General features: G+C 36.3%; 2 long non-coding RNA genes across 3 annotated transcripts in view; one reads left to right on the top strand and one right to left on the bottom strand.

Annotated features, from left to right (window-relative positions):
- LOC127564429 (uncharacterized) overlaps nt 1-3,069 on the top strand; it is a 120,038-nt gene extending 116,969 nt beyond the window's left edge. For both annotated transcript variants that reach the window (XR_007954262.1, XR_007954261.1), the window contains exon 4: nt 847-3,069. This is a non-coding gene — a long non-coding RNA (uncharacterized LOC127564429). The remainder of the gene's footprint in view (nt 1-846) is intronic.
- A 1,131-nt stretch (nt 3,070-4,200) lies between these two features.
- LOC127564431 (uncharacterized) lies at nt 4,201-5,654 on the bottom strand. Its single transcript, XR_007954264.1, has 2 exons — nt 5,163-5,654; nt 4,201-5,074 (listed from the first exon to the last, which is right to left on the bottom strand). It is a non-coding gene; the product is annotated as an uncharacterized LOC127564431 (long non-coding RNA).
- Nucleotides 5,655-14,735: the final 9,081 nt, after the last annotated feature.

Below are 14,735 nucleotides of genomic sequence, written 5' to 3'. Positions count from 1 at the left end.
TCATTTCTCCCTATCCTTTATATTTTCAGTAGGACATTCTCAAATACTCCCATAGGAAAATCATGAGAGATTATGCATGCTGTTTACAAATTAATATTGTATATTATAGAACTCCCAATAAGTCAAGCCATTATTAGTAAACAAGAATTCATTAAGTGCTTCCTATGTACCGAGTACTGTGTAAAGCATTGGGGATATAAACAAAGTCAAAACCCACCAATCCCTGCTTTCAAGGAGCTTATGTTCTACATGGGTAAAACATATAAATAAAATTTATGAAAGCAAGTTACATATCGAATATCTGGGAGGTAATATTGAAATGGACAAATCCCTCCTTTCCGCCTCGGGCCAGCAGAAGAAAGTTTGCTTTGTTAGATTGGAGATTTCTTTTGTATTTCAAAAAACCGGCTCAACAATGCCCTTAAGGTTATCTGTTCCAGGTGGGCGGTGCTCAATATGGATCTACTGGGGCAGTGATCTATCTATGTAGAATATCTGCTCCCACCCTCCTGTTGTAAAATGCTAATCACAGATTCCAATGTAACAAAGCCAAACAAAAAAAATGTTTATAAGGCTGTCTTTAGTTCTGTAAAGGCACGGAATTCGATTAGAACTCCATCCCGAGCTCAGTACCAAATAAATTCTAAATCTTCCTCATTGCAGCTGTCTTGAATTCTATTGCCTGGGCTATTTCAATATAAGAAAAGTCACCTGGTTACTAAAGGGACTGAAAATTGACAAGCAGTCAAATTTCAGAAAAAACCTGGAAAGTTAAATAAGCAGAATCAGCACACTGTTCATTACTATTGAGTGATGATCATCTATCGGTAATTTATCTCTTTTCAGCACTACAATGATCTAATCGCAAAGGACTCATGATGAAAAATGCTACCCACATCCAGAGAAAGAACTGATGAAGCCTGAATGCAGGCCAAGGTATACGATTTTCACTTTAGATTTTTCATAGCTTTTTTTCAGTTTAAATTGTTTCTTCTCTCACACCAGGACTAAGATGGAAATACATTTAGATGCTTTCCATGACAGCACCTAAATAATCAATATAAAACTGGTATTGTTTTACAGAGGTGGGGGAAGAAGAGGAGGATGAGGGGAAATTTGGAACTCAAAATGTTTAAAAAATAAATGTTCAAACAAGTCTTTATGTACCATAAGGGAAAATACTCTTAAAACAAAGAAAAAGAATAGCAGGTAGGCCAGTATAGGTGGATTGAAGAATTAGGTAGAGGAGTAAAGTGTGAGAAAACTGGTGATAGGGAGCCAATACTACTACATGAGGAGGAGAAATGACATGGTAAAATTTATGCTTGAGGAAAATCACTTTGGCACCTTTGAAGAAGGGATTAGTGTATGGAAGGACTTCATTTAAAGAAAGAAAGAAGAAGGCAAGTACAATAATATAAACAAGAAGCAATGAATGCCTGCATTATACTGATGATTATTATTAGATTGAAATGGACCGTTATGACAGATGCTACAAAAGCAGAAAATTTGTCATTATCAAAAGGAGTTAAGGATGTTATTAAGGTTACAGTCCTGGGTGAATCAGAGGAAAGTGCTGTCACTGATAATAGGGACATTCCAAAGAGGGGATGTTGAGGTCTAGATTTGGGCTACCTAAATGAAATTAGATTGCTGAGGTCTAGTGGCAGGTTTGGGGTACAGGGAGTCAAACAGAGCTCCCCTGCAACCCCCTTGGATTCGGCGCAAGGATACGGCGGTAAATGAAGTCTAGTAGTGGTAGTAAGGAGATAGGTGAAGGCAGAGTTAAGGAGGGCACCAGACAGAGGGTCCAGTGGACAGAGGGTCCTCACATGGCTGGCATGTTTGGGACCTCTGCAAAGAGGGGGTCGCAGCATGTCCCTTTTATAATGGGAGATTTAGCTCGAGAGATTAGCTGGATTTGTGAGTTAAAGAATAATTACATTCATTAGGAGGGGGTGGGAAACTAGAAAGGAATCTTTTCCACATCAGGGAGGGCTTAGGAAGAAAAGATAATTCTGTTAAGTCAAAATGCATGTGGCACATCCCATTTGAGATATCCAAAACAACATTGGTGAGGTATGGAAGGAGCTCAAGAGAGAGAGAGATTAGGGTTGAGTATATATCACTGTGGAAATCATTCCTCCACAAGAGTGTTAAGGAAACTCATGAAGAGCAGATAAGATCATCAAGAGAAGAAACAATACCATTTCCAAGGGTGTAAACTCCATGACAGCTCAGGCCATGTCATATTCTTCTCTTAGCTGCCCTAAAGTTTCACAAAGTATTCTGTATAGCAGGGGACTAAGACATAAGGATTTGGAAAAAGCAGATATTTACAGCATATCAGAAACAGAAAATACCTTTCTAACTTTATTAAACATCACTCGCCTTCTTGCAGTCTACATTTCAATCAAAATAATGAAATTCCAATCAAACCAACTTTTGCTTCTACACAGGACAACACATAACTCCCATTTCCCAAAGCCACACCCTTGTGCAGGGTGTCTTCTCAGCCTGGAGTGCATTGCTGCTTTCCTAAGCTTCCCCTCCATTAGAATTTCTTGTTTCTTTAAATTCTGCTTCAGTACCTTCTTCTGAAGTTGCTGCTACTAATTTCCTTTGAAAACCATGTCCTGCTTCCTGCTCCAAATTTCCAAGACTTTATTGTATTGTATTTATATCCTGTATTCTCGAATGGAATGTATATCCTGTATTCTCGAATGGAATGTATATCCTGTATTCTCGAATGGAATGTATATCCTGTATTCTCGAATGGAATGTATATCCTGTATTCTCGAATGGAATGTAAACTTCCTGATGGCACTTGATTTTTGTCTTAGAGCTTCAGTACCCACAACAATGCTAGTCTCACACAAGGCACTTGATAAATATATCTTAATTAAAGACTCTTTGTGCTTCAAAAATAATATGATGAAATAAGAGTGAGCACTAATTGGAAATTATTTCTGCCTCCATAGAGTTCTCAATTACATTCTGCTTTTTGATTCTTTAACTGGTATTTAGTTTTCCTTCTTTCTGAGAATTTTTCCTGTAGTCCAGTAACTATCTTTTCTAAATGCTTAAATTCTCTTTTGAATCGTGTCCATTGTGAATGTTTAAATTCTACTGATAGTTTATATGTAAGAAGTACCTTCTTATTTTTCCAAAGGTAAATTGAATCTGTATAGAGAAAAACACAAGTAAAGAAACATATTAGGAGTTTAAAATCTGTGGGGCAGTAGCAGAATATTTAGAATTCAGATTCTTTGGCACTGATAAAATAGACTCTATATACAAATCCTAAGATTATATACCAAAAGATCACTTTCTCAATAGATTTAAAATAACCTACTATTGAAATAACCCAGGCAATAAAATTCAAGATTTAGAATTTATTTGGTACCGAGCTCGGGACGGAGTTCTAATCGAATTCTGTCCCTTTACAGAACTAAAGACAGCCTTATAAATATTTTTTGTTCGGCTTGTTACATTGTGATCTGTGATTAGCATTTTACAACAGGAGGATAGGGGGTTTTACAGGATAAGAGGAGAAATCCCACCAGGGCATTATCATAGATAGATGGTTTCAGGTACCACCCTCTTGGTACCCCCTCCCGGAACAGATATCCTAAAGGCATTGTTGAGCCGGCCTTTTGAAATACAAAAGAAATCCCCAATCTAGCTGAGCAAACTTTCTTCTGCTGGCCCGAGGCGGAAAGGAGGGATTTGTCCATTTCACTATAAAATTCCAGGTCAAGGCAAATTAAATTCTTTAGAAGGTGGCTTTTTTTTTTCCTTTTCTCCCCTCATTCCTTGACTGAAGCAAGAAATGAGTTAATGGGAGAAACTGAAGGCATTTAAGAATTCAGTGAATTCCTTTAGGAAAGAGGTCTATCTTTCCTGTGTGCTTTTCTCAAGTTCTCTAGACTTGTTCCCTGTTTTCCCTCCCCCATTCTTTGAGAAGTTATTAAGGGACTAAAATGGGAATACAAAATATAGATTATTAAAACAAAATGCTGGTAGTTTACCTTAAGGGAGATTGGGGTTGTATCTCCCTACTTAGATGGTGTGTTTTCTAGAGGTATTGGGTAATTTGTAACTGAGTTATACCTTAAAATTTGTCATCTCTGTTGGGCAATTATAAGTTATATGAAATTTGGTTCAGTTACTTCCGAACCTTGAAGTTACAGAAAAAAAATATTTAACATCACACAGATCATTTGCCTTTAAAATACTCAAATATAAATTCAAAACTATCTCCTTAGGGACTGCAGCTAATATTTGCTGGGAGTTTTGAATTCAGGTGTGACTGCATAGGTCATAAGGTGGAATGGTTAAAACTTAAGGATAGGTATCTGTAGTAAAACTGGCTTAAATAGATATTTTAATTTGCTGCCAGACTTTGGTTGCTGCTAACTTTTTTACTTCCTGGGGCTAGAGTTTCTTTCTCTAAAGGTTTACTTCCCCCAAGTACTTAGGGCCACTCCCACCTTGTCTTTTGAGAAAGCTGGGAATCTCATCAAGCCCTGATTAGGCTAAGGTTTAGGCCTAGAGCTTTTTACACTGTGTGTTGATGGAAGGTAGCAGGGCTATCTCCGGAAGGAGCCCAGGGGCTATAGAATATGCATACTGTCTAGAGTTAAGAGAAGAGCTATTGAACACACCCACTCCTACCACACTTCTCCTTTGCTACCTTGCCCTCAATGTTGGTGGCCCTCTTAGGAGGTTTCCACTGAGGCAAACCCACCACATCATGCTTCTACAACGAGGGGGCGGCTCAAATCCCCGGGCTAATTTGAGATTGCTCACAGACTCCGGGAGTCTTCAGGGGCCTTCCTCGCTCATAGGATGCTGTGAGGACAAAATCCTGTTTTTTTCTTTTGGCAAACAGCCCTCTGGGAGGGCCTTTGTGACACCTTCTAGAGACGTCTACGAAGGTTACGTTATAGAATGGGAAAGTTTTCGGGTTTTGCCATGAATTAGCTTTCTTCCCCATCCCTGTAGAGATTTTAAGCTGTCTCTTAATGCAGAGACAAACCTGGGCTTGAGGAAAATGCCTCAATCTCAACACCTGAGACAAACCTGGGCTTGAGGAAAATGCCTCAATCTCAACACCTGAGACAAACCTGGGCTTGAGGAAAATGCCTCAATCTCAACACCTGAACTCTGAATAGATTAGCTGAATTCCAGTCTCTCTGGACAAGTACATCCTTTAAAGTGCTTTTTTTCTTTCGAATCCTGGGATTGATTAACACTTATGCCCTCAGGCAAAAGCGGCCAGGCAAAACACAGCCAGCACTCTTGTCTCTTTTAAAGCTGAAAGATTCAACCTAGTGAAACCTAGGACCCACCCACCATCTCCAAACCTCAATGTTTCTTCTACTCTGCTGCTAAAAGCTGTTGGTTTCCCTTTAACTCTAACCAGAGACGCTCAGCTCTTTTCTTCTCAGAGCAACTTCTGCCTCCTGAAAAAAAAAACATTTGGAATGGAAACGCCTTTTAATACAAATCTCTCCCAGACTTAGGCCTATAGGTGTCCTGGAAACTGTCCGAGGAGACCCTAATCTCTGTCCTGAGTTCGAGCAGGAGGAACAACGGAGAAACTGCGTCACACCACAGGGGCTGAATTGGCCCCCGGCGTCCTGTTCCCGGTACGGAATTGGGGCCTGGCCCTGTTTCCCTTTTTATCCCAGGACAGTCCCAACACCTCAGGGGCCGGTAAGCTGGGTTGGCAGTGCTGAGATACTTTGCACTCCCTCTGATTCCTTCCACACCTCCCCCATAAGAGTGGGGAAGTGGGGGGAAGGCTTAGGATCTTTGCTTATTGAGGAACCAACTCTTTTTAAAGAAAGGCAGCACAGTTAAAAAATTTCTAAGAGCTTAAACTGCATTCTTATCTTGATTATTCTCCTGACTTCTTAGTCTACACCCTGAACCAACACCAGGAGAAATTAGTTTTCCTGGAAATTAAGAGTGAAAGGGCTAAACTCGAGGCTACTTAACACTTTTTACTATAGACAAATAATCTTTTGCTCCCAGCATTTTCTCCTACTTCTCCTTGTTAGATGGGCCATCAGCATTTTTATAGGCAGCCCACAGAAGGGACCTGATGGATTTCCTGCTGTCGCCATCTCCACCCTGGATGACACCCTGATTCCAACATGAGAACTGACTGGGAACGACTGACCGAGACACACACCCCTTAGATGTCATCCCCAAACCCCACACCTCATGCATCACCTCCTGGCATGAACCCCCAAGTCTTTACGACCCTTGCCAGCTCGAAGCAGTTAAGAGGAGATTGGCGCCCCTTTTCCCACATGGACTGCTTGAGGGGGGAATGATGTGGGAAAGATTAATTTCTAGATTCCCATCCCCTCCTAGTGAATGTAATTACCCTTTGACTCACAAATCCTGGTGCCTTTGAATTCCAATAGAAGATCCGGACCTGTCCCAGCCCCACCTGGGTCTACACCCAAAAGCCCCTCGAGCTAAGTCTCCTATTATAAAAAGGCCATGCTGGGAACCCCTCTTTGCAGAGATTTAAAACATGCTAGCCATGTGAGGACCCTCTGTCCACTGGACCCTCTGTCCACTGGACCCTCTGTCCACTGGACCCTCTGTCCACTGGACCCTCTGTCCACTGGACCCTCTGTCCGGTGCCCTCCTTATTTCTATCTTCACCTATCTCCTTACTTCCAAACCCAATAATAAACCTCTTTTATCAATCTAGCTCTTGGGCCAATAAATGCTTTTATTGGGGACTCGCGCTGCTACTAGACCCCATTTACTGCCGTATCCTTGCGCCGAATCCAAGGGGGTTGCAGGGAAGCTTTGCTTAACTCCCTGTACCCCAAACCTGCCACTAGACCTTAACTAAACCCTAATTTCATTTAGGTACCCCAAATCTAGACCTCAACAATAAGATTTTAAAGAGCATTATATATTTAATTTATAATTTATACCCATAAATTACAAATATGCTAAATTACTTTAAAGGTATCATAAATGTGTTTTACCTCAATAGTTGCATGGAAACACCGCTTGTTCTTTCTAAAGAAGAACAAGTTTTAAGAAAGAACAAGCTTTATATATCATTCATATACAGCAATATCCTTCCTCATTTCATCATTAGCCAGACTTTTGGGAACTTAAACCAAAATATAACAGAAACACCAAAAGAAAGTTAAAAAAAAAAATCATCTGAGCATTAGGAAAATAACTGTTACAAAACCCAGGTACTTTATTTTGCAGAAGGAACGATAGCTAAATTTAGACCTAACCCAGAATTACAAAAATTATGCTATATTAAGTTACAGATTTAACAGACTTGGTTATTGGGCTTTCCTTGGCAACTTGCAATTCTTCATATATTTTAGTATCCAACAGAATTGAAGCAGCAAGGATGTAGGGGAGAACAGGGCTGTTCTGATTGTAACTGATTGTAATTGGTCGTGAATATGACAGTAGGGGATATCTAAGATCCAAGATTTAAAGCAAAAGAAGGGACAAGCTGGCACAGAAGTTAGATGATTTGTTGAGATTCACAGTTAGTAGGTAGATAAGGCAGAATGTGTACTTAAGTATTCATGACATCATGTCTAGTACTAGTACTATCATATATGCCATGCTGATAGAAGTATAAAAAGTAGGCAGAAATTTTGTGAGATTGTTAATATTTTTGGTCACTTAGAGAAAGATTCTACTGTTTTACTCATTCTTTCCATGAAAGAGATAACTTTAATCACCTAATCATGTCAGTTGCTTCACTGCTTTTCTATTATCAACAAAGTAAAATTCATACAATTTATGCTAGCATTCAATATATATATATATATATATATATATATATATATATATATATATATATATATATATATATATATATATATATATATATATATATATATATATATATATATATATATATATATATATATATATATATATATATATATATATATATATATATATATATATATATATATATATATATATATATATATATATATATATATATATATATATATATATATATATATATATATATATATATATATATATATATATATATATATATATATATATATATATATATATATATATATATATATATATATATATATATATATATATATATATATATATATATATTCATCATTATTTTTTCCTGTCATCTTAGCCAATCTGACAGGTGTGTAGTGGTATCTCAGAGTTGTCTTAATTTGCATTTCTCTGATCAATAATGATTTGGAACACTCTTTCATATGAGTGGTAATAGTTTCAATTTCATCCTCTGAAAATTGTCTGTTCATATCCTTTGACCATTTATCAATTGGAGAATGGCTTGATTTCTTATAAATTTGAGTCAGTTCTCTATATATTTTGGAAATGAGGCCTTTATCAGAACCTTTAACTGTGAAGATATTTTCCCAGTTTGTTGCTTCCCTTCTAATCTTGTTTGCATTAGTTTTATTTGTACAAAGGCTTTTTAATTTGATGTAATCAAAATTTTCTATTTTGTGATAAGTAATGGTCTCTAGTTCATCTTTGGTCGCAAATTTCTTTCTCCTCCACAAGTCTGAGAGATAAACTATTCTATGTTCCTCTAATTTATTTATAATCTCGTTCTTTATGCCTAGGTCATAGACCCATTTTGATCTTATCTTGGTATATGGTGTTAAGTGTGGGTCCATGACTAATTTCTGCCATACTAATTTCCAATTATCCCAGCAGTTTTTATCAAATAATGAATTCTTTTCCCAGAAGTTAGGGGCTTTGGGTTTGTCAAACACTAGATTGCTATAGTTGACTATTCTGTCTTGTGAACCTAGCCTTTTCCACTGATCCACTAATCTATTTCTTAGGCAATACCAAATGGTTTTGGTGACTGCTGCTTTGTAATATAATTTTAGATCAGGTACAGCTAGGCCACCTTCATTTGATTTTTTTTTCATTAATTCCCTTGAGATTCTCGACTTTTTATTGTTCCATATGAATTTTGTTGTTATTTTTTCTAGATCAATAAAATATTTTCTTGGAAGTCTGATTGGTATAGCACTAAATAAATAGATTAGTTTAGGGAGTATTGTCATCTTTATCATGTTCGCTCGGCTGATCCAAGAGCACTTAATGTTTTTCCAATTATTTAAGTCTGACTTTATTTGTGTGGAGACTTTTTTATAATTTTGCTCATATAATTCCTGACTTTCCTTTGGTAGATAGATTCCCAAATATTTTATGGTATCAACAGTTATTCTGAATGGAATTTCTCTTTGTATCTCTTGCTGTTGGGTTTTGTTGGTGATGTATAAAAATGCTGAGGATTTATGGGGATTTATTTTGTAGCCAGCTACTTTGCTAAAATTATGAATTATTTCCAATAGCTTTTTGGTAGAATCTCTGGGGTTCTCTAGGTATACCATCATATCATCTGCAAAGAGTGATAGTTTGGTTTCCTCATTGCCTACTCTAATTCCTTTAATATCTTTCTCGACTCTTATTGCCGAGGCTAGTGTTTCTAATACGATATTAAATAATAATGGTGATAGTGGGCAACCTTGCTTCACTCCAGATCTTACTGGGAAAGGTTCCAGTTTTTCCCCTGACTTCTGAGTCTACACCCTGAACCAACACCAGGAGAAATTAGCTTTCCTGGAAATTAAGAGTGAAAGGACTAAACTCGAGGCTACTTAACACTTTTTACTATAGACAAATAATCTTTTGCTCCCAGCATTTTCTCCTACTTCTCCTTGTTAGATGGTCCATCAGCATTTTTATAGGCAGCCCACAGAAGGACCTGATGGATTTCCTGCTGTCACCATCCACCCTGGATGACACCCTGGTTGCAACATGAGAACTGACTGGGAATGACTGACCGAGACACACACCCCTTAGATGTCATCCCCAAACCTTACACCTCATGCATCACCCCCTGGCATGAACCCCCAAATCTCTACGACCCTTGCCAGCTCGAAGCAGTTAAGAGGAGATTGGTGCCCCTTTTCCCACATGCCTTTGGAGGTGACTGCTTGAGGGGGGGATGAAGAGGGGACCCCTGAACTTGGAAAATCCTGGAAGGAGAAAATCTTCAATTCTGTCTCAATAAGAGACTTTGCCTCATGTCTTTTTCCTTAAATGAATTTAAGTTCCAACTGCTTGAGGGGGGAATGATGTGGGAAAGATTAATTTCTAGATTCCCATCCCCTCCTAGTGAATGTAATTACCCTTTGACTCACAAATCCTGGTGCCTTTGAATTCCAATAGAAGATCCGGACCTGTCCCAGCCCCACCTGGGTCTACACCCAAAAGCCCCTCGAGCTAAGTCTCCTATTATAAAAAGGCCATGCTGGGAACCCCTCTTTGCAGAGATTTAAAACATGCTAGCCATGTGAGGACCCTCTGTCCACTGGACCCTCTGTCCGGTGCCCTCCTTATTTCTATCTTCACCTATCTCTATCTTCACCTATCTCCCAAACCCAATAATAAACCTCTTTTATCAATCTAGCTCTTGGGCCAATAAATGCTTTTATTGGGGACTCGCGCTGCTACTAGACCCCATTTACCGCCGTATCCTTGCGCTGAATCCAAGGGGGTTGCAGGGGAGCTTTGCTTGACTCCCTGTACCCCAAACCTGCCACTAGACCTTAACTAAACCCTAATTTCATTTAGGTACCCCAAACCTAGACCTCAACAATAAGATTAAAAAAAACATTATATATTTAATTTATAATTTATACCCATAAATTACAAATATGCTAAATTACTTTAAAGGTATCATAAATGTGTTTTACCTCAATAGTTGCATGGAAATACCGCTTGTTCTTTCTAAAGAACAAGTTTTATAAATCATTCATATACAGCAATATCCTTCCTCATTTCATCATTAGCCAGACTTTTGGGAACTTAAACAAAAATATAACAAACACCACAAGAAAGTTTAAAAAAAAATCATCTGAGCATTAGAAACAAAACCCAGGTACTTTATTTTGCAGAAGGAATGATAGATAGCTAAATTGAGACCTAACCCAGAATTAGAAAAGTATGCTATATTAAGTTACAGATTTAACAGACTTGGTTATTGGGCTTTCCTTGGCAACTTTCAATTCTTCATATATTTTAGTATTCAACAGAATTGAAGCAGCAAGGATGTAGGGGAGAACAGGGCTGTTATGGAAACTGATTGTAATTGGTTGTGAATATGACAGTAGGGGATATCTAAGATCCAAGATTTAAAGCAAAAGAAGCAACAAGCTGGCACAGAGAAGTTAGATGACTTGTTGAGATTCATAATTAGTAGGTAGATAAGGCAGAATTTGTATTTAAGTATTCATGGCATCATGTCTAGTACTAGTACTATCGTATATGCCATGCTGATAGAAGAATTATAAAAACTGCCATGCTGATAGAAGAATTATAAAAAGTAGGCAGAAATTTTGTGAGATTGTTAATATTTTTGGTCACTTAGAGAAAGATTCTACTATTTTACTCATTCTTTTCATGAAAGAGAGAACTTTAATCACCTAATCATGTCAGTCGCTTCAGTGCTTTTCTATTGTCAACAAAGTAAAATTCATACACTTTATGCTAGCATTCAATATATATATAATACACATTAAGTAATGTAGAGCATATAGTTTACAATATAATTTCCCCAAAATTAATTTTTTTATCCAAAATTATCCTTAATCTTTTACCGATTAAGAAAATGAAGCTCCAAGATTTATTTATACACACACACAAAGCAAGTCCTCCTACAATTTTAATAGCCTATTTTTAAATATTTACATATTTTTTGCTATATACTGACTGTCAGTAAAACTGGATTTTTCACTGTCATTTTCCTGCCTCTTTGCTCACAATTTCCATGTTTTTCATTTTCATTCCAGTCCTCCTGGACTTCCATGACCTAATGAATTCATGCCCATCCTTTAAAATACAGCACAAATGCTACCTTTACAAAGTTTTTATTTTTTATTCTTAATAACTGATGTTCTTTTCCATTTTATACCTCACATATCAATATGACTTTACTCTTTATTTACTTGCTATTATATTATTTAACTGTTAAATAATAAATACTTAAAACTGTTAATACTGTTAAATAAATAAATATTTAACTGTTAAGTATCTGTGTATTTTTTCATATTAGAGTTATCTGTGTAGGCTCTATCTCCCTATTAGATTGCACACTCTCTATGTTTAGAGAACACTAGAAAATTACCTAAACACCTACCTGAAAAGCTAATAGCTTTAGCAAAGTTGCAGGATATAAAATGAACCCATACAAATCGTCATTTCTAAATATCACTGACAAAGTCTAGTAGTAATAGATAGAAATTTGGTTTAAAATAACTATAGATCACATAAAATATTTGGGTGTCTTTCTGTCAAGACAAACCCAGGAACTATATGAACACAATTACAAAACACTTGGCACACAAAGTCAAGTCTAAACAATTGGAAAAGTATCAATTGTTCATAGTTGGGCCAAGCTATTATAAGAAAAATGACAATTCTACTTAAAATTGATCTTTCTGTTCAGTGTTATTCCAAAAAAATCTGCCAAACTTATTTTGTAGAGCTAGAAAAAATATAAAAATTCATCTGAAAGAACAAAAGGGGAAGAATATCAAGTGAATTAATGAAAAAAAAAAAAAAAAGAATGGTGGCTTAGGAGTGAAAATGGGTACATGATTTGGGCATAAAGATTGATACCATAGGCAAATTAGGAGATCAAGGGATAATTTGCCTATGAGATCTTTGAAAAAAAAGGCATTTAAGACAAGAGAACTAGAGAATCTTATGTAATGCAAAATAGACAACTCTGATTACATATTGTTTCAGCACAAACAAAACCAACAGAAACGAGATTAAAAGGAAAGTACAAAGTTGGGAAAATGTCACAGCCAGTGTTTCTGATAAAAGACTCATTTCTAAATGAGTAAAATAAAGAACGGTGTCAAATTTATAAGAATAGAAACCATTCCACAATTTAAGAAAGTCAAAACATATGAACAGATGATGAAATTCAAGACATCTCTTGGAGAGACTTCCATGACTTGATGCAAAGTGAAATGAGCAAAACCAGGAGATCATTATACATTTCAACAACAATACTATACGAGGATCAGTTCTGATGGAAGTGGCTATTTTTGGCAATGACAGGATCCAAATCAGTTCCAGCTGATCAGTAATGAACAGAAAGAGCTATACCCAGCAAAAAAAAAAAAAAAACCTGCCAAACTTATTTTGTAGAGCTAGAAAAAATATAAAAATTCATCTGAAAGAACAAAAGGGGAAGAATATCAAGTGAATTAATGAAAAAAAAAAAAAAAAGTTTGTAATGTATCTTTTTGTAATAGCAAAGAAATGGAAAATGAATATCTACCCACCAGTTGGGGAAAGGCTGAACAAATTGTGACATATGAAAATAGTGGAATATTATTGTTGCATAAAAAATGAAGAACAAGGTGATTTTCAAAAGGCCTGAAAAAATTTACATGAACTGATGCTGAGCAAAACCAGCAGAACCAGAATAATTTGTATATAGTAATAGCAAGAATGTACAATTATCAACTATGAAAGACTTTGTTCTTCTCAGAGGTTCAGTGATCCAAAGCAATTCCAATAGTCTTTGGACAGAAAATGCCGTCTGCATCCAGAAAAAGAACTAAGGAGGCTGAATGTAAATCCACACATGCTATGTTCACTTTTCTTTTTTTTTTTTTACCCGACAGTGCCATTACTGAGTCTGTATCCTAAGGAAATCATAAAAGAAGAAAAAGGACCCACATTTATATTAAAAAAAAAAAGTTTGTAATGTATCTTTTTGTAATAGCAAAGAAATGGAAAATGAATACCCACCAGTTGGGGAAAGGCTGAACAAATTGTGGCATATGAAAATAGTGGAATATTATTGTTGCATAAAAAATGAAGAACAAGGTGATTTTCAAAAGGCCTGAAAAAATTTACATGAACTGATGCTGAGCAAAACCAGCAGAACCAGAATAATTTGTATATAGTAATAGCAAGAATGTACAATTATCAACTATGAAAGACTTTGTTCTTCTCAGAGGTTCAGTGATCCAAAGCAATTCCAATAGTCTTTGGACAGAAAATGCCATCTGCATCCAGAAAAAGAACTAAGGAGCCTGAATATAAATCCACACATGCTATGTTCACTTTTCTTTTTTTTTTTTTACCCAACAATGCCATTACTGGGTCTGTATCCTAAGGAAATCATAAAAGAAGAAAAAGGACCCACATTTATATTAAAAAAAAAAAAAAGTTTGTAATGTATCTTTTTGTAATAGCAAAGAAATGGAAAATGAATACCCACCAGTTGGGGAAAGGCTGAACAAATTGTGACATATGAAAATAGTGGAATATTATTGTTGCATAAAAAATGAAGAACAAGGTGATTTTCAAAAGGCCTGAAAAAATTTACATGAACTGATGCTGAGCAAAACCAGGAGATCATTATACATTTCAACAACAATACTATACGAGGATCAGTTCTGATGGAAGTGGCTATTTTTGGCAATGACAGGATCCAAATCAGTTCCAGCTGATCAGTAATGAACAGAAAGAGCTATATCCAGCAAAAAAAAAAAAACCTGCCAAACTTATTTTGTAGAGCTAGAAAAAATATAAAAATTCATCTGAAAGAACAAAAGGGGAAGAATATCAAGTGAATTAATGAAAAAAAAAAAAACCTGCCAAACTTATTT

Source organism: Antechinus flavipes, chromosome 5 (genome assembly GCF_016432865.1).
Source record: "Antechinus flavipes isolate AdamAnt ecotype Samford, QLD, Australia chromosome 5, AdamAnt_v2, whole genome shotgun sequence".
Classification (NCBI taxonomy): Eukaryota; Metazoa; Chordata; class Mammalia; order Dasyuromorphia; family Dasyuridae; genus Antechinus; species Antechinus flavipes.
This window is presented reverse-complemented; position numbering and strand designations above follow the sequence as displayed.